The 22863-nt window shown below is 41.8% G+C and overlaps 2 pseudogenes; both read right to left on the reverse strand.

Moving 5' to 3' along the window:
* Positions 1–559: 559 nt before the first annotated feature.
* Positions 560–16200, reverse strand: LOC143531030 (putative ubiquitin-conjugating enzyme E2 38; annotated as a pseudogene).
* A 1620-nt stretch (positions 16201–17820) lies between these two features.
* On the reverse strand, positions 17821–21113 carry LOC143531031 (putative ubiquitin-conjugating enzyme E2 23; annotated as a pseudogene).
* Positions 21114–22863: the final 1750 nt, after the last annotated feature.

Below are 22863 nucleotides of genomic sequence, written 5' to 3' on the forward strand. Positions count from 1 at the left end.
TCACACTTGAGCCATATAACCAATTTTAGGAATCACACATTAGAACAAATTGAAAACCATTTATTAGACCTGGCGAAACGAGCGGGTCAGATCGGGCCGCATGCTAGATTAGAATGGGTGTAGGTCAGAACGGGCCAGTTAAGGAAAATAGGTTGTTGAGGCCTATAGCCTAATTGTGTTCGATCTCCATATATTCTCACGTAAACTTTGATTCTTTTATTTTTTATTTTTTTCTTAAAGTACCAACTACAATTATAAACCAAGTTAATTTGATATGTATAGGCTATACATACTTATATTGTAAAAGAATAATATTAATATAAATGCTGTATGCAGAGGACCAAAACGGAGTTCTAATTCTAGTCATGTCCACCTGCCACTAGTACTCAATCTTACCAAAATCGGTAGATATATTACTCAACTCAAAAGTTTGAACACTAGAAAGAAGTTAGTCCCGTATACACAAAGCATAGCATATCCTATCATATGGGGCCCAATATACCCATCATCTCCAAAATGAAAAATATCATCAAAATCCAAATTAACATTTGACACATTTTCACCAATGCTTTGATGCATAGGTTCCAGAATAACCAATAGCACTTGGGGTTCGGGTCGCAGCAGGCAAAGGACTATTCTTTACACTTAAATGAACAAATTTTTCAGCTTCTTTCGCTCCAATCTTCTTAAATGCAGTTATAAGTGTCTTAACATATGAAGCCACACCATTCTTAAACTCCAGTGAACAAAAACCGCCACGCTCATCAACATCTTGTGCACCTCCTTTAACGACACACCCTACTTGCACACCTTATGTATAAGCTTTACACGCCATCAAAATATCAAGCACACGTTTCCTAAAATGCCCAATCACAAGATCCTCAAAGTGCTGCACCCAACACTTTCACTGTTATTTTAAATAAACACACTAAAAATAAAATAAAATAAATAAAATACAACTCTTACCTTTGGTGGTTTGTTCATGGTATAGACCATTGTTTTGAGTGATGAAATCAGAGTAGTCTCATTATATCTTAAAGAAGGCCCTTCAGATTGCACAAAAGATTCACTGCTGGGTTCGTTATAGTACGGTTTCATGTTCAAAATTAGACCTTGTATAGAGACTAGAACTTGAAGCATAGTTGATTTGCCTGGGATCCACTTCTCATTCTTGCCGCCAAACCATGTGTTCAGAAGACTCAAGCAAATTTTACCACAATGATACAGATTTGGATTGATACAAAGACCACCAGAGTGATAAGGCACAAGCTAAAAAACATCACAAAACATATGACAAAAAGTCAGTCGTTTGCTATATTCGTTAAAATCTTGAAATCAAGTGGATAAAAAGACGGCTTACAGGTGGCGTCTTCAGGTAACTGCTTGGAAAACACGCATCTGAAGAAGCACGAAACGTACCAGGCATAGTTCGGATCGTCTTCTACGGGATGATGTAACCAAATCTCGCTCTCCTCCGTTCAGATCTGCAATGGTTTTTGGGGGTGTGGAGGTGACTGCTAAGAAATCTCGAGGATCTCTTGTAAACATCAAAGAAGAAAAGACCATCATGATAAGGTGTCCCCTCTGCTCCAATGATTACAGCTCGTAAAAGATACATCCTTGATTCATAAACTCGAAGAAATATCGTGTCTGTAAACAAATAATCAAAATCATATATGCATTTATTCATTATATCTCAACCGAGTTAATAAACCGGTGAGACATACCAGGCGAGTCTTTCTCAAGAATCCTCCACTCTTCTTGTATCTTTTTAGAACATTTTTTAGATGGCTGAAACATCTGACATATGATATATATAAATAAATAAACTAGTTAGGTGCCCTCACGATGTAGCTGGGAATAATACTCTAGCTCAACTCGAACTTCATACCGAGCCTGACTCACGTTTGTTTAATTATTTTAAATATTTATATAACTTGAATACTTTTAATCACATTTCTATAAAACACATAAGAAGGAAAAAACAATTAAAGTTAAGTAATATTTGGATAAATTTGAGGGGTCAAAGTTGTAAGGATTACTTAAATTTTGAATTGAAACAAGTTAAAAAATTAAAGGGTTTGATGCATAATTATATGAAAACATGAGATTGGAAACATTTGTCCTTTAAGAAACTTGTACATTCATGCAATAATGACTTGTACATTTTAAACCGTCAATCTGTTTTGAAAAAAATTAATATTGAAACGTCGACAAAAATAAGCTCGTTTAAGTAGGTATGTTCGGATTTTTGTTAACCGTATTTTTGTAAAACATACATGAAGAAAACCAAAAACAATAAAGCTAGAGTAAAAAATGGGGAATCATGAGGGATTAAATTTGTAACTAATTCTTAAATTTACAAAATCTAAGTAAAGTTGAGGTACTATACTTGTAATTGTTTTTATAGAAATCAAATGAACGTGGGTGATATGTGTGAAAAAGACAAACTTATCCCTACTTTAACATGTACCTTATGCATCATAACTTGTAAAACTCTTAATTCTAGCGTCTTAATTTGCCCATCACTTACATATTATATATAGTATAGATAATGAGATATGTAACAATGGTTTTAAATTGTTAACAAAAACAGATTCTTGCTTGTGTCGCCGCAAAATGATGATCCGAATGGTCCATGACAGTGTCAAACCTCTTGAAACTTTGATACTTTTTCATAGCATCATCATTAACAACAGGCTTTACTTTGCTAGATGAGCTTCCAGCAGATCTTGAACTTGATGGGCCAGGGCTATTTACAGCAGCATTAGAAAAATGATTACTTTTACCAGTTAGTGTATAAGCAGAGGCTTTGACTCCAGTAGGGATATCAATGTTATCAATAAAGGATTGTAAAGTCAAAGCATCAACATCATCAGATACTGAAGAGGTAGGTCCCAGCAGGGCTCAGTTGGTCCCGCATGACTCACCTTGAACAGGGATGTCTGCGCAAAGACCATCTACTCCCGCAGGACCCACCATGCTCAGAGAAGCCTACGCGCAGTATGCAAGCTGCATACGCAGGGAAAAGCCTCCCAATGGTAAAGTAACCCGCCTGTTCCCGCAGTTGCGGATACAAGCCATCAGGGAAGGCTACCCGCACAGCATAGCTACACGCATAAGGCTTAACACTTACAAATATTCAGTGTCACCTGAAAGAATGAGCAAAGGCGGGAGGGGGAAAACTCCCGCCAAAATGGGCCAGTCCGTATGATGGAGGATCTTTTGCGTGATACCTGACGAGGTAAAGACAAAAGATCTGACCAAGAATGCGACAGCTCACTGACAGCAGCGTGGCAGACAGCACGCCACAGCACTGTGACCAATAGCCGCCGCCTGCCCACCAACTCCTGCCAGACCACGTGCCTAGCCTGCAGTTGGTAGAAGACGAAGAGTGCACGGCACGCCTGCTCTGTGTCAGCCGCTACCTATCCACCACTCACAGGTAGGGCACGTGCATAGGTTACAGTTGGTAGCGTGTTGGGCCGGCTAAACCCCTTGGAAACCCACCTTCGGCTATAAAAGACAGCAAATGGTATTATCATTTCATCATCTACTATCTCGTATAACTTACTTGATAATTGCTCTAATAGTATTCATATACTTTTATATTTAAAGAGCAATATAGACTGATTCTCACGCCGGAGGGTGGTCACAAGGAGGAACCCCCCCCCCCTTCTCAGTGACGAGCTCACGGTGTCTGTTTTGCAGGTTCCCTGAAGTACAACTTACTCTGCTGGACCTAACCTTCGAGGGAAACATTACTTAGCCCCCAGATTACCCATAATCTGCCCGGGGTCACTTAGTGTTTCTTCATTGGCGCCATCCGTGCATAAAGCTAGAACTACATCTTTCTCCAGTTTTTCAAAACTTCCAAGATGACTAGAGAAATTCCGGTAACCACAACCCCAGCCACTGGGGTAAACACCGGCAACACAATGTTTACAAACACTACCCCAGCCACCCAAGCTGGGGCAAGTGAAGTACATTTTACGAACACTACCCCAGTCACTCATGTAGGGGCAAGTGGAGTAAATATTCCACTGGGATTCACTGATGCCCAGCTGGAAAAACGAACTCGAGCCCCTCGCCAAACACTTGATCAAGTAAAGGCATGGGCCGAGGCACGTCAAAGAGAATTTCAGGCTGAGTTGGACGAACGCTTGCGTTCAGTCCAACAAGCTGAGGAATTCGGTAGTACTCGCCAGCACCTCAACATGAGTAGTGAGTACGAGTACTCAGACGACGAGAGGGAAGACTCCGACACCGACGCGAACCCTCGCCATAGGGCGAAAGGGAAGCGTAAGGAAACGGATCCCCAGCCAAAAAGGAATTTTGGGGAAGCATTCCAACCAGTCACGGAAAAAAGCTCGCGTGACTTCTCCAAGGCCTTTAGACCTACTGCCACAAACGCAGGAAGGTCAAAATTTGCAAGGGACATTGCAGAAGCAATCGCCCCGAGGAGTGCCAAACAAATGTCCAACATTGGCACAAACGATGGTCTATCCGACCCAGATGACCATCTGAACAGGTTCATTGCGGGGGCAACCGTCAGTAACTGGACGGAACCCACGTGGTGCTACATGTTCCAGATGACTCTGGTAGGAGCAGCCAGAGCATGGTTCGACCGTTTACCGGTCCACCACATTTATGACTGGGCAGACTTCCAGAACAAGTTCAGTCAACAGTTTAGTCAACAGAGGAAGCACACTGAGGAGCAGTGGACGATCCTCAACTGTGTGAGAGAAGAGGATGAATCCTTACTGGACTTCATCACCCGCTTCAACTCCAAGAAGCTGAGTCTGGGCAACATCAGCGAAGACCTCGTTCGCGCCGCTTTCATTCAGGGCGCTGAGTACCCAGAACTTATCCGCACTCTGACAGGTAAAGACGGCATGCCATCCACATGGGATGCCATAATGACGGCAGCCAAACGCTTTGCCGAAACGGAGAAACAGCTGGGAAGAGATCTCCCCCAGAATACAAACCTCTACACACAGAGGACAAGGGAGAACAATGTGAGAACCGCCCGGCTAAACAAAAAGAGGCGGCAAGGTATTTGGCAGTCAAGGATAAACTTTGACACCCCCTCAAGCTCTCGCCCTCTGGTTGGCGGAAGGGACAACACGCACCCTTCGAACCGGAAAAACCGTTGGACGCCACTCACCAAGAGCGTCACGGAGATATTTGCCACGGAAAAACTGCCATGGCCAAAAGCCCCAGCGATCCGACAGAAACCCAATGCGGATCAAAGCAAGTCTTGTGACTTCCATGGGACAAAGGGCCATAGCACTGAGGAGTGCACATCCTTGAGGGACATCGTCGAGACATTCGTCAAGGATGGGAGGCTCGCACACCTCGTGGCATCTATCAAGAAGGGAGGAAGGAACAACAACAGGTACAGGGGTAACGGACGAAAGCCCGTCGACATCAGCATCAACATGGTCCATGGTAAGGTCAGAGGAAGAAAGAGACCGATGACCGAACCATGCGCATGGAAGGAAGCAGAAGTGCGCTTCCCGCGAGTGCCGGGAGGCCCAAACAAAGAAGGCCCCATTGTCATTAAAAGCCAGCTGGGGCACTACATCACCTCCCGCACCCTCGTTGACAATGGCGCATCGTCGACAGTGATGTACAGGCAGTTCTTCGACAAGCTAGACGATGAAGACAAGGAACGCCTGGAGACGGTCTACGCTTCAATGGAAGGGTTTGACGGCAGCATGAACACTCCCTTGGGCACCCTATCTTTCCCCGTCACTCTCACCGATGGGAATTATTCACGCACGGAGGATGTGGATTTTGTTGTAATGAAAAAACCACATCATACGTATGACATCCTATTCGGGAGAGACGGGATGGCAAGATTCAACGCCGTGGTATCCTCAGTCCACGGCATGATGGGATGGCCAACAACTGAAGGCGTAGCGATGATCACGGGCATTCCCCAGGTATGCATCGCATCTGTCTCCTCTAAACCCAAACCGAAGATGGCCAAACAAACCATCACTGAACCTGAAAAGTGGGCATTCAATGGGAAATATCCCGATCAGGCCGTTACCATTGGCCCGACAATTGTTGATCCAACACGCACCTTACTCAAGCGCTTACTGCAGCGAAACGCAGACATCTTCGCGTGGACACCAGCCGACATGACTGGTGTACCCCGGAGTAAGGCAGAGCATAAGCTCAAATGCGATCCGGCCGTTACGCCGATCGTACAAAAGCGCAGAGTAATGGGGCCCGAGCAAACCAACGCGTGCAGAACCCAAGTCAAGGAACTCCTTGACGCGGGCATCGTGCGCGTTAGCAAATATCAAACATGGGTTGCAAATCCCGTAATGGTACCGAAGAATAACAAACAACGGCGCATGTGCATAGATTTCAAAGATTTGAATAAAGCATGCCCCAAAGATTGTTATCCGTTGCCAGAAATTGATCTCAAGGTGGATTCGGTGGCACCATTTCGCCTTAAATGCTTCTTGGATGCGTATAAGGGGTACCATCAAATCCACATGGCTGTAGATGACCAGGACAAAACCGCCTTTCGGACGCCCGATGGCACATTTTGTTATAAAATGATGCCATTCGGACTTAAGAACGCGGGGTCCACGTACCAACGACTAATGGACAAAGAGTTTCACGCCCAAATTGGGAGAAACTTGGAAGTCTATATGGATGATTTGGTCATCAAAAGCCCCGAGCCAGAGGCGATGTTGAAAGACATTGACGAAACTTTCAACACGCTCAGAAAGATAAACATGAAGCTCAACCCGAGCAAGTGTTCATTTGGGGTGGAAGAAGGGAAGTTCTTGGGAGTCATTATTACTAAAGATGGCTTCAGAGCGAACCCTGAAAAGGTCGAAGCCATTGTCAAAATGGAATCACCTACCACCATAAAACAGGCTCAAACACTGAATGGACGACTAGTCGCGCTTAACCGCTTTTTGGCAAACCATGCGGATAGGTCGTTCCCTTTTGTGTCAACGCTAAGAAATTGTTTAAAGAAAACGCACTTCCGCTGGACACCAGAAGCGGAAGCAGCTTTTCAGGAGATTCGATCACGCCTGATCGAACTCCCAACACACAAGCGGGGGAGGAGTTAATCCTATACCTCTCCGCAACAGATAGAGCAACCGGGGCAGTCCTGCTTGTAGAACGAAAAGGCATCCAGATGCCAATCTATTATGTTAGCCGCGTGCTGGCAGACGCGGAAACCCGGTACTCTACCCTGGAAAAACTAGTCTTGGCACTTATACACGCTTCACGCAGGTTGAGACGATATTTCCAGGGTCACCCAATCACTATTCTCACCAACTTCAAACTCTCAAATGTTCTAGGCAAACCCGAGTTATCGGGACGTCTAGCCAAATGGGCAATTGAATTGGGAGAATATGCGATTCAATACAAGCCGAGACCAGCCATTAAAGGCCAGGTCCTGGCTGATTTTATTGCAGAAGTCCCCGCTTCACGGGAGAAAGAGTGTCAGGAGGAGGTTCAACCCTCCCCAGCACACGAAATCAATGAGGTCTGGCGACTCTACACTGATGGAGCAGCTAGTAACGAGGGTTCAGGCGCAGGGTTAAAATTAACAAATCCAGCAGGCCAGGAATATACTTATGCTATTCGGCTGGATTTTCCAAGTACGAATAACGAAGCTGAATATGAAGCATTCCTGGCCGGATTGAGGATTGCGCGTAAAATGGGTGTAAAAAATTTGGAAGCCCATGTAGATTCCATGCTAGTGGCAAACCAAATAAACGGGACGTACACGGCTGTGAACGACACAATGGCCCTGTACCTTGCCCAGGCCAAAGCCATCATGCGCGATTTTAATGATTGTAAAGTGATACACGTCAAGCGCAGCGAAAACAAATCTGCGGATGCGTTAAGCAAGCTTGCATCACTGGCCTTCACCCACTTGGGAAAGGACATCCGCGTTGAACTCCTCGAAACACCATCAGTCCCGCACAAGGAAATTTGTGTCATCCAAACCGGTACAGAAACATGGATGACCCCAATAATAAAATACCTTGAAGCAGGAACGTTACCAGAGTCAAAGTCACAGGCAAGAAAACTACGCTGTAAAGCACTGAATTATCAGCTGGTCAATGACACCCTTTACAGACGTAACTTTCTTGGCCCATTGTTAAGATGCGTGGACAACCAAGATGCTGACTACCTCCTAAGGGAGGTTCACGAAGGCATCTGTGGAGTACACGCAGGCCCCCGCGCTGTGGTAGCCAAGCTAAACAACGCGGGATACTTCTGGCCGGGGATGCATATGGACGCGTTGGCATACATCAGAAAATGCAGATCTTGCCAGCTTTACGCACCCAACACGCATCGCCCGAAAAATGAACTTGTTCCTGTCACTTCCTCGTGGCCATTTCAGAAGTGGGCCATTGACGTGACAGGCCCATTTCCTACAGCAGCTGGGAATGTTCAGTTCCTAGTGGTAGCCATTGACTACTTCACCAAATGGATAGAAGCGAAACCTTTAGCCCAAACAACCGCAAAGCATATCAAAAAATTCATTTGGGAATTTATTATTTGTCGTTTTGGACTTCCACAGAATTTGGTAAGCGATAATGGCACCAACTTTGCTGACAAGAAGCTGCAGCAGTGGCTGAAAGAACTTCAAATCACCCACACCTTTACCTCAGTGGCACACCCGCAAGGTAACGGTGAGGTGGAAAGAGCAAATAAGAGCATCGTCGAAGGCATAAAGAGAAGACTCTTGGAACATAGATCCGGTTGGGTGGACGAGCTTCCACACGTCCTTTGGGCAAACAGAACGCTGAAGAAGACCAGTACGGGAGAAACCCCGTTCAGTCTCACTTATGGCACTGAAGCCATGATCCCAGTCGAAATCGGTTTACCCTCACCAAGGGTCTTAATCCAACCAGAAGACAATGATGCGGAAAGACGGTTAGACCTTATGCTAACCGAAGAGCGCAGAGACTTAGCCGCCGTGCGTGAAGAAAACTACAAACGACAAATGCAAAAATACTACAACACGCGGGTAAAACTCTGCAATTTCAATGAAGGAGACTACATACTGCGTAACAACGAGGCTTCGAACCAACAACGCCCAGGAAAGTTGGCCCCGATTTGGAAAGGGCCATACGTTATCAAAGAAGTTCTGGGAAAGGGCGCATACCGGCTCGAAAGGCTCGATGGCACTCCCATCCCTAGAACATGGAATGGAGCTCAATTACGCAAATGTTATATGTAGATCAATTCCAACTTGTAAAGAAAAGGCCTAGAGCCACTTCTAATGGAAATGATTCTCCTTTCATGATGTATTGATAGCTTGTAACCTATGAACTTCCCTTACGGGAAGAAGTAGTTGCGTGTGGAAGGCGGCAATACCCGCATAAACACAACGCCAAAATGTTAAAAAGTTCTAAGGAAAACCTACACGCAGGTCAGATGTAGGTAAAGTTTAGCCATCCTTGTAAGTGCAAGTGACGGTCTTACCCGCACAATCACAAACAAGGAAGCCAAACTTAACTTACCATCTACCACGTTAAAAGGTTAACTTATGAACACTTAAAAAAGGATAAGAAAAACCTACACGCGGTCAGATGAAGGCAAAAGTTCAGCCATCCTACCAAGTGCAAGTGACGGTTATACCCGCACAATCACGAAGGAGGAAGCAAAACTCTAACCCATCATCAACCACGTTCACAGGTTAACTTATTCTAAACACTTGGAAAATTGCTAATTTAAACTAAGTATGCAAGTCATAAGTTTATAAAGCAAAGAATCCAATGAAAGGAATAACAATCGTATATTTCAATGATATATTACAACAGTGGCCGGGTAACTACCCGCCTAAAAGAAATCTATACAAAGCTAAGTCTATCCTAGCAGTGGGAAGGGATCTTCAGGATCAGGCTTCAGGACCACCTCCGCTTGGACCAGCACCGTCAGAGCGCGGCTGTCCAAGGAAAGTCTTAAGGATGTTTAGCCCATCATCAGCAGCAGCAGCTTCATTCACCTTCTCCACCACCGAATGCTGGAAGGCAGCGTACTGGTTCACTGCTTGGTCATAAGCAGCTGCAGTGTTAACATTGAATAAAGGGAAGTTGGAGGGCGGAAAGCCTCTCTCAGCAAACCCTAGACCAAGCAGGAAGCCAGTCTTCTCCCCATCCTCATGAGAAGCGTTGAGGGCTGCGCTCATTGCATCGTCGTAAGAGGTCTCTGAGAGGACCCGACGCACAACCTATAAAAGAAAATTACAAGTTAGAACATTTTCTAATTACAAGTAGAAAGAGAAGAAAAAAAAGAGGATACCTGAGGCAACGCTTCTCGAAGCAGCCATTGGAGGGTAGCTTGACTTTCTTTGTAAGCACGTTCGGCTCCGCTTTTATCAAGGTTGGCAAGTTGAACTTCCTTGGCGGCAGCTTCTTCGACGCTTTTGAGTTTCCTTTCAGTGCGGTCAAGCACCCCCCTCTGGTCAAGGATCTCCTGCAGCTTCTTGGCATCTTCCATTGCCAAGGCGTCATGAGCATGCTGAAGAGCCTTTAATTTACATTTAAGCTGCTCATTCTCTTCGCGAAGTGGCTCAGCAACAGCTTCAGCCTTGGCAGCCCTCTCAGTTGAGTTTCGCGCAGTCTCCTTGGCCAGCCGAAGCTGTTCATTCACAGCTTGGGCAGCCTTGGAGCGGGCCTCGAGTCGCGCCTGGACTTCAACCTCGAGGGCCTTGAATGCCTTCTCCTTCTCGGCTGCGGCAGCGGCCAACTGCCGGTTCTCCTCCCGAAGAGCCCGCGCTTCAGATACATCTTTGGCGCGCGCTGCTTTTAACTTGTCTTTCACGACAAAGCAGCTCGACGCGGGGCTGCGTCCGGGCCTGGAGAACCCGAAGCTCATTGGTTAGCCTACCCTCTTGGTAGCTAGCCATGGCTTCCCCCAACGCACCATGAGGAGCAGCGTGGCGAGCCCAGTCCACGCACTCCACAGGGGTGCGAAGGGTTGTTCCTCGGCGTATGTTCCATCTTGGAACATACACTTCATTGGAATCCGACACTGCAAAAGAAACAAAGGCAGTTAGGAAAAGATGATAAAAATATATAAGGGAAAAAGAACCCTACGTACCTGTAGGGTCAATAACAGGCCGATAGCCGCCAGACCCATCACCTGAACCTAAAGGAAATCCATCCAACAGGTCAGGCAGACGGGAAGGTGGCATAGATCGGCGGGAAGCCCGGCGCATACCTGATGGTTCGGCCGTCGGTGCCGGGGGCGCAGGCATAGTGGCAGCCGCTGTGGTTGCCATTGTTGGCGCCGCCTCCTCAGCAGCAGTAACCGCCGGCTCCGTGAGAGATGCTGTAAAAATTGCACTCACAGCCGGCGGAGACATCTTCTCAGCCGGAACAGCCTCAGGAAGGCTGGAACCAGCGGAAGCAGGCGCAGGCGCCTGGGTCGACGCCTCGGGAAGGCTGACCAAGCCTACCGTCATTGGCGGGGGAATACTCGCTCCAAATCCACCCTGGAATGCGTTAACATCCACACCTGCACAAACAAAAGTGTTAGAAAAATTTATTTGAAATAAATTTAGACAAGAATCATGATGGTACTTACGGGGTCTCTTGAGCTTGAACGTACGGACGAGCGGGGGCGAACCCGAGGGAACCGGCCTCTTGACACCGGTAACCGTCGTCGTCGTTTCCTCCCCGGAGGTAACAGCTATAGCCTCCGGAGCGGTGGTCTCCTCACCACCGGGTTTCCCCGCCACTTCTGCACTATCTGATTCTGAGTCAGATAGGACTACCGGGTCGGCCGTAGAAGCGACCTTCTCCTTGCCTTTCCCGACGGCAGCCTTCTTCTTCCGCACCAGCGGAGGACCTTCTGCGGATTCCTCAGAAGAAGACATGTTAACTCCAGCAGCAGGCACAGCATTGAGGGGTTCAGGATAGAAGATAGGCTTACCTGGCCGTCGGTGGCTCAAGATCTCTTGGCCCGGCGGGTAAACCTCCACGAACCGACCCGCGGTCTGCTCTAAGATGGGCAACTCGTTCTCGTCCAGAGCACGAGTACCCATCCGCGCATGACCATCTTCCTCCCGCGGATTCAGGAGCGACTGAAGATCGTTACCCTCTGAAATCAACAAGAAAGTTAGAAAAAATCGAAGTCAGCAAAAAGAAACAAGACATACCATAAGGGACAGAGTTCGAACCATATTCGAGGACGATCGGAACCTTATCCGCATTCGCCGCCTTCCACACCCGGCTCATCCCCAGCATCACCATCGCCGACTCCGGAAAACGGAAAACCGGGGACTGGACCCGGGATATCTTCGCGAACCATTCCGCCTCCTCATAGTTGATGGCGGGAAGGTTCGGAAGCGTCTGGCCATTCTTGAACTTCATGGCAATGGGGATGGCTCGAGCGGATATGAAGAAGAACTCTCTTCTCCATGAGCGAAGACTCCGCTCGGTGGTACAAATCTTTAAACCCTTGATACGGGTTGTAAGAGTGTACCACCCTTGGATGCACCTCCAAGTATAGAAGGTCATCAGGCGGTCAACGAGGGGCTCAAGGCCCAGTATCCGGCACACCCACTCAAAGTGCCGGACCTTGGCAATGGCCATGGGGTGCACCTCTGTCAGGTGCACACCGTGCCTCTCTAGGACACGGTACACAAACTTTGTCAACGGAAACCTAAGGTTCCCGTAGACAAAGAATGCAGCATAAACCCCGATCTTGCCACTAGGGGCATCGTACACAGTATGGTGGGGCTCAGGAAACTCAGGCTCGAGAGACTCGAGCATGAACTTCCTGACGATATACTGGTACAGCTCGACAGGAAGAGAACACTGGCATTCGCCAGCAGTCTTCTGATCATCAGCATCGTGAGAAGACATGGTGGAAGAAAGAAGAGATTTCAGAGTAATGCTTTACCGAAAAAGAGAAATTCGCCGGAAATTACTGGAGAAGAAGAGATGAAAGTGGAAAGTGTGAATTGCAAATAACCCTCTCCCCCTTTATATAGTAATCGCAATTAATGCGATGAATTTAATACGGAAGAGAGAGAAATCAAAGGTGCAATGAAACTATGACGCGTGGCAAAGGCAAGCTGGCAACAGCTGTCAAAAGGACGTGTGCCAGAGATTTCGCGGCTACGCGCCCGAAATCCCGTGCCCACGCGCCTGAAAAAGCAACTGGAATGACCACATAATGTCATGTCGCCATAACTTCTGGCACGTCCTGACACAGTCAGAAGAAACCGTCGCACGACGTTTGAGGTATTGGGTTGTTATCCATCCACCAACTCTTCAAATTTCAAAATTTAAAAATTTGAAGACTAAGGTTCAAAAAAGTAAGCGGGAAAATACCCCTTACCTTGGCAAACAAGTAACCATAAGCCGGGTGTGGGTACAGTGTAAAGGCAAAACCCTTCACATACCTAACACCCGCAGGGAATTGAAGCCAAAATATTTGGCAACCAAGTAACCATAAGACGGGTGCGGGTACAGTGTAAAGGCAAAACCCTTCACATACCTAGCACCCGCAGGGAATGGACGCCAGGAATACCTTGGAAGTAAAGTAACCGTAAGACGGATGCAGGTACAGTGTAAAGGCAAAACCCTTCACATACCTAGCACCCGCTGAGAATTGAAACCAGGAAGGATCTTCTGGGCAATGCTTGTGAAAACGGAAATAATATCACCGCATAGCGGGAACATCGAGTACTACGTTGTTTGAGGCTCCAAGATGGAATTGGTGGTTTAAACATAATTGATCACTATGTTCAAAAACTACCAGAACCACAGGGAGAATCCGCACAACTAAGACTCAATGCTCCTGACTTGCGAGGAGGTTACAGACCTACCCGCATCATACCCAAAGACCAAGCAGGAAACTCGGGAATTTCTGCAAGTGACAAGGACTTCCGCGGGAAGAACCCCCATGGAAAACCTTACAAAAACCCCTTTTCAAAACCCTTTGCTTAAGTCCAAAAGTTCACCTCACTTTATTAGACATTCGTGAGAAGAACATTGGACTGGGGGGACTTGAAGAGGTAGGTCCCAGCAGGGCTCAGTTGGTCCCGCATGACTCACCTTGAACAGGGATGTCTGCGCAAAGACCATCTACTCCCGCAGGACCCACCATGCTCAGAGAAGCCTACGCGCAGTATGCAAGCTGCATACGCAGGGAAAAGCCTCCCAATGGTAAAGTAACCCGCCTGTTCCCGCAGTTGCGGATACAAGCCATCAGGGAAGGCTACCCGCACAGCATAGCTACACGCATAAGGCTTAACACTTACAAATATTCAGTGTCACCTGAAAGAATGAGCAAAGGCGGGAGGGGGAAAACTCCCGCCAAAATGGGCCAGTCCGTATGATGGAGGATCTTTTGCGTGATACCTGACGAGGTAAAGACAAAAGATCTGACCAAGAATGCGACAGCTCACTGACAGCAGCGTGGCAGACAGCACGCCACAGCACTGTGACCAATAGCCGCCGCCTGCCCACCAACTCCTGCCAGACCACGTGCCTAGCCTGCAGTTGGTAGAAGACGAAGAGTGCACGGCACGCCTGCTCTGTGTCAGCCGCTACCTATCCACCACTCACAGGTAGGGCACGTGCATAGGTTACAGTTGGTAGCGTGTTGGGCCGGCTAAACCCCTTGGAAACCCACCTTCGGCTATAAAAGACAGCAAATGGTATTATCATTTCATCATCTACTATCTCGTATAACTTACTTGATAATTGCTCTAATAGTATTCATATACTTTTATATTTAAAGAGCAATATAGACTGATTCTCACGCCGGAGGGTGGTCACAAGGAGGAACCCCCCCCCCTTCTCAGTGACGAGCTCACGGTGTCTGTTTTGCAGGTTCCCTGAAGTACAACTTACTCTGCTGGACCTAACCTTTGAGGGAAACATTACTTAGCCCCCAGATTACCCATAATCTGCCCGGGGTCACTTAGTGTTTCTTCAGATACATAATCATCTAAGTCAAAAAACTTAGTTGATTTTGGGTTGAAGCTCTTGGAATAATGTAGAACCTCCTGAAACAGACAATAATTAAACATAACAATTATACATACAAAACACCAGAAAACAAAATTAAGCAGAATCAAGAAAGATATTATATGACTCAACTTTCTCTGCATCTAACTTTGAGGCACTATTAGAACCTAATGAAATCCCCATTATACCCTTCATCTTTTTGTTAGAGTCAACATTATTCCCTCCAAGAAACACAACATCGTTACTGTCTTCATCAATGTCTAAATCAATTACTTCATGAAGGGCAACCTGACATATTGAGTGATTAAATAATCAAATATACATAATTTCAACATTTCTTTAAAGCAAATTCCTCTTTATACAATGTAGCAAGTAGTTGCATGCATATGAAAAGATTGATCGGCTTCAAAGGTTATCCAAAAAGGGCTAGCGATACATATTGTTGCCGTTTTGCCTTCTATTTCGATGTAAACACTACTTTCGAATAATAATAATAATAATAATAATAATAATAATAATATATAGTTTTATTGAAGATGCATATACAGTTTCATTGGGGCTGTAAATGGACTTAACGTCTGCAAACAATTTGTGAACAGTTTGTGAGAAGTTCGTTTATGTTCGTTGGTTTAATATATATGAGAGAACATAAACAAAAAATTTCACTGGGTAAGCTTAACGAACACAAACAGAGGCCGTGTACGCTCAGTTGTGTTCGTGAACGTTCGATAACGTGTTCGTTTAGGTTATACTTCGTCTGGTTATGTTCGTTTACATATATATGTTCATTACTCATTAGTGTCCGGTTATGTTCGTTTGTGTGTGTTAATGTCCGTTAGTGTCCGTTTTCAAAATTAATGAACATGAACAATAATCTCAATTCCTTAACGAATGAACACGGACACGAAATTCCCTCATGTAAAGTGTTGATGAACCGTCTGTTTGGCCGATAAAAACTTAACGGAAGAACATGATATGAATTTAGCAGGTTTAGGGTTTGAAATACGAACGAGTGCCCTAGACAATCAATGAACCTCCAAGACAAGACACTGATAATGAAGCAATAAAGCATGAGCATGATAATAACATAGACATATACCTCCATTTGTTTATAACCCCTAGCCTTGGCTTTCAAATTCGAATTGGGAGGATCAATCTCAATCACATCATACGATGATGAACTACTACTTCTCATGAACACACTATCTCTACACATTAATATTAACGCAACGTGAATATTAATCGACGAGAGAAGAGAAGAGAAGGCTTAATTAATTATTAGACTTCTAAGGAGTGATATTATTGTATCTTGCAGTTGACGATGATTCCATTTCTCCAAACGAAACTGTCAGCAAATTGAATAGAAAAGAACAGAATGTGAGTTGAATTGAATCACATATTATATATATATATATATATATATATATATATATAAAATGGTTCAAATAAGAATTTTGAGTTTATTAGTAATGGTAAGAACCAATAAATTTTTAACATGTGACATTATAACCTATGCTTAAAGAATAATTCTAGGAAACTACGTCGGTTATAAAGGTAAAAGAGTAATTCTAGGAAACTATGTTGGTTTTTGGTAATTTTAAATCTCAATCATTGATTAACATAATCCAACGGCTATGATTTATTCCTAGCATTCCTAGGTTACTACTTATTTTTATTTTAACCCTCCCCTATATATATATAAACCCCTATATATATATATAAACCCTATGAGATTATTAGAATCCAGCGATATATATTTACTCAGAACAAGTTGGTTGTTGCTAGATTGCGGGAACCTACATAAAGCCGGGCCGACCCGAATGTTATATTAAATTGCAGGCTCCATTTTACATTTACTTTTAGTTTTAACTTGGTTGGTCTAATCATCTAATGGCATCGCTTAAGTTCGAAACTTGACTCGGTGAGGTTTTAAACAATGATGGGTTTTCTACTCAATGACGTGCCAGGGTGAGTTATGTTTGGAGCGTCAAATGTGGACGGTTGGCATCGCGCACGGCGCACACTGTTAAAAAGGCATTTATTTTTAGTTACCAATGTTTTTATACTAATAATTAACTTTATAAACTATGATAAAAACTCCAAATTATTAAATTTAAAATTTAATGCCTCACTTTGTCAAAACTTCACATCTTAATCATAGTAATCTATCAATTGCGATTTGGTTTGGATCTAAATCTTCATATTTAAAAATCATGTTTGAAATAAATATTTAGTGTTATTATCAAATCCGTATTTCTTTAACATCCTAAAATCATAAATTTCATAAAAATCGAGTTGTAATCCCTTATCGACAACAAGCGACATTCATGAAGCATTAACTTACTAGATTAGAGTACTCAAGATACTCACCTTTACTTAGGTTGTTCTTGTTCTCTTAATTACTCGGCCCGCCTCGTTGTCCTATTAATCATCAAACACATGCCAAAACAGATCCACTCGTCAATATATCTTAAACACAAGGGGCACCACTGTTTTCAATAATTCTTTGCACATAAATCATTACCATAAATAACAATCATGGTGACTAATGTACTCATACATTATCTCTGTTTGACTAAGCATTCTATACAGATTCATTTTACCCCGTTATGAATTCATTAAAATCTTTAATCTTAGAACAGTTTATGTGCATGTTACTTTTGAAACTTCTAACTTGCTTGTTATCACTCTCTTTCTACCTTCAATTGTACATCTTTTTTATTTTGACATCATAACCTTATTATGAAACAAGTATATATATTTGTCAAGTAAAAAATCGTTAACATTAAAAATAATTGCCTAGTATATCCATCATATGGAGTCTTCAAAAACATTTTTACAACATTTCACCAACACTTTGATTTAGAATTAGCGCTTTTGGAGAATAACCAATTGCGGGCAAACGACTTTTCCCTACACTTAAATGAACAAATTCTATATCTTCTTTTGCTCCAATCTTCTTAAATGCATCCATAAGCGTCTTAATATATGACGCCACATCATCCTTAAACTTTTGTGAGCGGCTGCCTTTACCGTCATCAACTTCTTGCACACCTCCTTTGACAAGACACCCGACTTGCACACCTTCCGTATAAGCTTTACACGCCATTAAAATATCAAGCACACGCCACCTAAAATGCCCAACCATGAGATCCTCAAAATTCTGCATCCAAAACTTTCACCATTCAACGACACGTACTAAAAAACTAGGAACGAAATAACCTTATCTTTGGTGGGTTCTTCATTGTATAAACCATTGTTTTAAGTGATAACAAAAAGACGTGTTCGCTATAACGTAAAGAAAACATTTCTCCTTGCACAGAGCCACTCAAACCTGCACACCCGGGTTCGTTAAAGTAAGGCTTCATGTTCAAAACCAGACCTTGTATCGAGACTAGAACTTGAAGCATAGTTGAAGTGCCAGGGACCCACATCTCGTTATGGCCACCGTCCCATGTGTTCAGAAGACTCAAGCAAACTTCACCGCATTCGTATAGATTTGGATTGATACGCGCTGAAAAAACATCATCAAGCATATGACACAAAAAGTCAATCACTACTTGTATTCGTTACAAACTTAAAATCAAGTGGATAATTACAGGTGGCGTATCCGGATAAGTGCTTGGAAAACACACATCAAAGAAGAAAAGACCATCATGATACGGTGTCCCCTCTGCTCCAATAATCACTGCTCTTAAAAGGTCCATCCTTGATTCATAAGCTCGAGCAAATATCGTGTCTGTAAACAGATAATAAAATATGATATATACATTCATTCATTATATTTCAATAGAGTTAATTTATAAACTGGTGAGACATACCTGGCAAGTCATTCTCAAGAATCCTTCACTCTTCTTGTATACTTATAGCACATTTTTTATGTGGCTGAAACAAGTGACATTTATATGAATAATGAGAAATGTAACAATGGTATAAAATAAAAACACAAACTTGCCTGTGTCATTCCATAATGATGATCCGAATGGTCCATGATAGTATCAAACTTCTTGAAACTTTGATACTTTTCCATAGCGTCATCATTAGCAGGCGTCTTCACTTTGCTAGATGAGCTTTCGGCTAATGTTGAACTAATTGATGGGCTAGGGCTACTTACAACAACTTGAGTATTATTAGACAAATGATTACTGTTATTAGTTGGTGCATAATCAGAGGCTTTGATTCCAGTAAGGAGATCAATTTTATCAATATAGGATTATAAAGTCAAATCATCAACATCATCAGATACATAATCATCTTAGTCAAAAAAGTTAGTTGATTTTGTGTTGAAGCTCTTGGAAGAATCTAGAACCTCCTGAAACAGACAACAATTAAACATAACAATTATTAATATAAAACAAACATAAGTAAACAAAATCAAGAAAGATCTTATACCTTCCCCTTCTTATGTGACTCAGCTTTCTCTGCATCTAACTTTGAGGCACTCCTAGAGCCCAATGAAATGCCTATAATGCCCTTCATCTTTTTGTTAAGACTCAACATTATTCCCTCCAAGAAACACTACATCTTCATCCATGTCTAAATCAATTATTTCAACCTGACAAGTTGAGTGATTATATAATCAAATATGTACAGCTTCAACATTTTATGAAAAGATTTATCAGTGTTGGAAAATGTTTAAATGAGTTTCAACAAAATAGGAAAATGACTTTTATCCTAACTTTGGACTAATGATTGTATTTATATATGTGGTATATAAATAATGATTTCCGGGTTTGTGCTCTACTTTGTGAGAGTTTCACAATGAACTAAACCGTATTCAAAACAGAGCTAAGATGAATCGGATATCGATGCTTGAAGTTGAGTGGTTTAGTGGTTAGAATGAATATTTAAACTTGGGTGACACTAATAGAAATGTGTTACATCTTTGGGATTAATGCTAACAAATTATTTTTGTCATAAATCAAGTGGCTGTTTTGATTTTGACTCATAAAACAATGCAATGAATTACATGGATGTTTTGGTTATGATTCTTAGGTATTTTCATGAAACAGAAAATGCCATTATTGTGTTTAAATAAAACAAGTGAATAAGGAGTTTTGTTATGATTATAAATAGAACCTTACGGTTCATTTCTAAAACACACAAAATTCATACAAAAATAGAGACCGTTAGAGAGAACTCTCACAAGTTTTTTTCACCATATTCTTTTTCTTTTCACAGAAGTCTATAACTTACTCGGTGATTCCTCGGGTGCGAGAGTCATTACCGGCAGTACATGTACTGTCCCTGAGAGATAAGCGTGTTCGTCTAAAAAGTGACTCGAAATCTGTTTTGAGGGACTTGGTGGGTGCGAGAGTCATCAGTGGCAGCACATGTACTGTCCCTAAGATATAGGTGCGTTCGTTTAAAAAGTGACGCGAAATCTGTTTTGAGAGACCTGGTGTCTAACATGAATCCTTAACCAACGCTAACGATTTACTTGTTAAAATGTTGCAGTCAAGAAAAAACTGAACACACTTTTCATTGAAAGAACCTTGCGGAATATCTTTTACGTTCAAGAAAAAACTGAACACACTTTTCATTGAAAGAACCTTGCGGAATATCTCTTTATTCATATTTGCTTATATATGAATAAAGAGAATATCTTTATTAAATTGTATTATTATTAAAAGAAAGAACTTAATTCCTACATTTAGGTTATCCAATCCAAAAAAAAGCTAGACACATAGCTTCTTGCTAGTTTGTCTTGCGTTTCTATATAAACACTACTCTCTAATAAATATAAATAATAATAATAATAATAATAATAATAATAAAACAAAGCACAACGTGACAGTTACATACCTCCTTTTGTGTACTCCTAGCCTTCGTTTTCGAATTTTGATGAGCCGAAGGGGGACCGATCTCGATAACATCGGGTACCGCATATGCCAAACTACTCCCCCGGAACACTCTTTTCCTACAAAATAAATAAACTCTCTCATTAACATATAACTTGAATAACAATGTACCAGTAATCGAGGCTTTACTTGAAATTCTGAGGGATGCATCTTGACGATGATTCCATTTCTCCCATTAGCCAACCAGGATAACATTAACATATTTAAATTTTAAATTAGTTTGTTATTCTTGTATATCTCATAGTTTGCTAACATTATTTCTTTTCATATTAATCTTGTAAATTATTTTTTTTATATATACATAAAATCTTAAATCTTAATTGCTCTTTTAAGGTGAATTTTACCAAATTTTTACATCTAATTAGTCTGATAGCTAAACCCTGATTATGATCTTCCCATGTCTTTGTCCGTTTCGAATGGCTCGAGTTTTTACGAGCTTGAACTCAAATTTCAAAAAAAAAAAAAAAAAAAAACAACAACAACAACAACAATAATAATAATAATAATAAAGTCAACAAGCTCTAAGTTAAACGTGTTTGATTTGGCTTTTTTGTCCTCAATAAAGTGAAATTTGAGATCAAGCTCGTAAAAACTCGATTCAACTCGGTCATTCAAACTAAAGCTGACTCGGCTCGCTCGTTAAGCTGTCATGTTACAAGCATATTAACCACTACGTTAATGGTAGTGATGAATTCTTTTTATAAAAGGATGTGCATGACTAGCTTAAATCACAAGTGTATACGTTCTTGAATATTTTTGCAAGGGGGTTGCCTTTTTGGTCTTAAAATCTATTTCCTAGACCAGCCATAGAAATCGTCCAAGGTAGGTGACATCTTCCTACTTTTGAAGAACCCGTTCATGATAAAGACGACATCTTAACACAGTCACATACGTGTTGTGGTTTACCTCTATATGTTGAGGCCTTTAGCCCAACTTGTGTCCGATACCATATATTATCACGTAAGTACTTCTTCTTATTTATTTATTTATTTATTTATTTACATTTTAATGCAACTTTATTTGATCTCAATTATGTAGATAAGTCTTTTATATGAGATTCTTACTAGGAGTTTTTACGTTTCAACAAAAATCTTTATTTGTAATAAAAAGCTTAATGATCTTAAGTGAATTTGATATTTGTAGACTATAATTACTTATATTGTAACAGAAAAGTACAAATAAAATAATCAAATTTCTTACTAGGAGCTTTACTATTTCATCAAAAAGTATTTATTTGTAATCAAAAGCTTAGTAATCTTAACTTCTAAAGCTAAGTGGGTTTGATATTCATAGATTATAAAACACCTAGGTTGGAAAATAAGATTGTAAAAAAAAAGTCCACCAGTAGACGGAATATGAAAGATATAAGCGCGCAACCATCACAATCATGTCAAATTTTAAACATTATTCAAAAGCACACATTGTTTCAAAAATACTATCAATTTTCAAACAAACATCAAAAATATATGTGTGAGAGAGAGATTGGAACGTCCATTGTTCGTTTAAAGTTTCGTACGACTTTCACAAGACGGCACGTCTTGAGTTGTATGATTTTAAAACTAAATTTACAAGTTTTGTTATTAACAAATACAAGATCTATTAAATGTTATTATATATTACACTATATTTGATTATTTTTAAATTTTAAAACTTTATTGTTTAAAATTAATCAATTATAGTATTAACTAGATTTTACCCCTCGTACTACGGGGGTTATTTTACATTATTCGTTTTTAATATTTATATATGTATATTTGGATTTTAATTTTATTTATTGTAAGAAAGTTAACAATTAATATACTTGAGGTTTGATGATGAAAATAAATGATTTGTTATAATTCGGTTTAAAAGCTATCTGGGTTTGGTGATACCCATTACCCGTTTATTTTCTTTATTATAAAATTGTTTATTAATTATAAATAATATCTTTTTTTAAAATAAAATAGGATATTAATTTTTAGTATATTCCTATTTTATAGGATTTTCATTCAAATATTTGATGAGATTATTTTTTAATA

The sequence above is a fragment of the Bidens hawaiensis genome, unplaced genomic scaffold, assembly GCF_021521415.1.
Source record: "Bidens hawaiensis isolate Kalapana, Puna unplaced genomic scaffold, B.hawaiensis_p1.1 tig00009070_1, whole genome shotgun sequence".
Lineage (NCBI taxonomy): Eukaryota > Viridiplantae > Streptophyta > Magnoliopsida > Asterales > Asteraceae > Bidens > Bidens hawaiensis.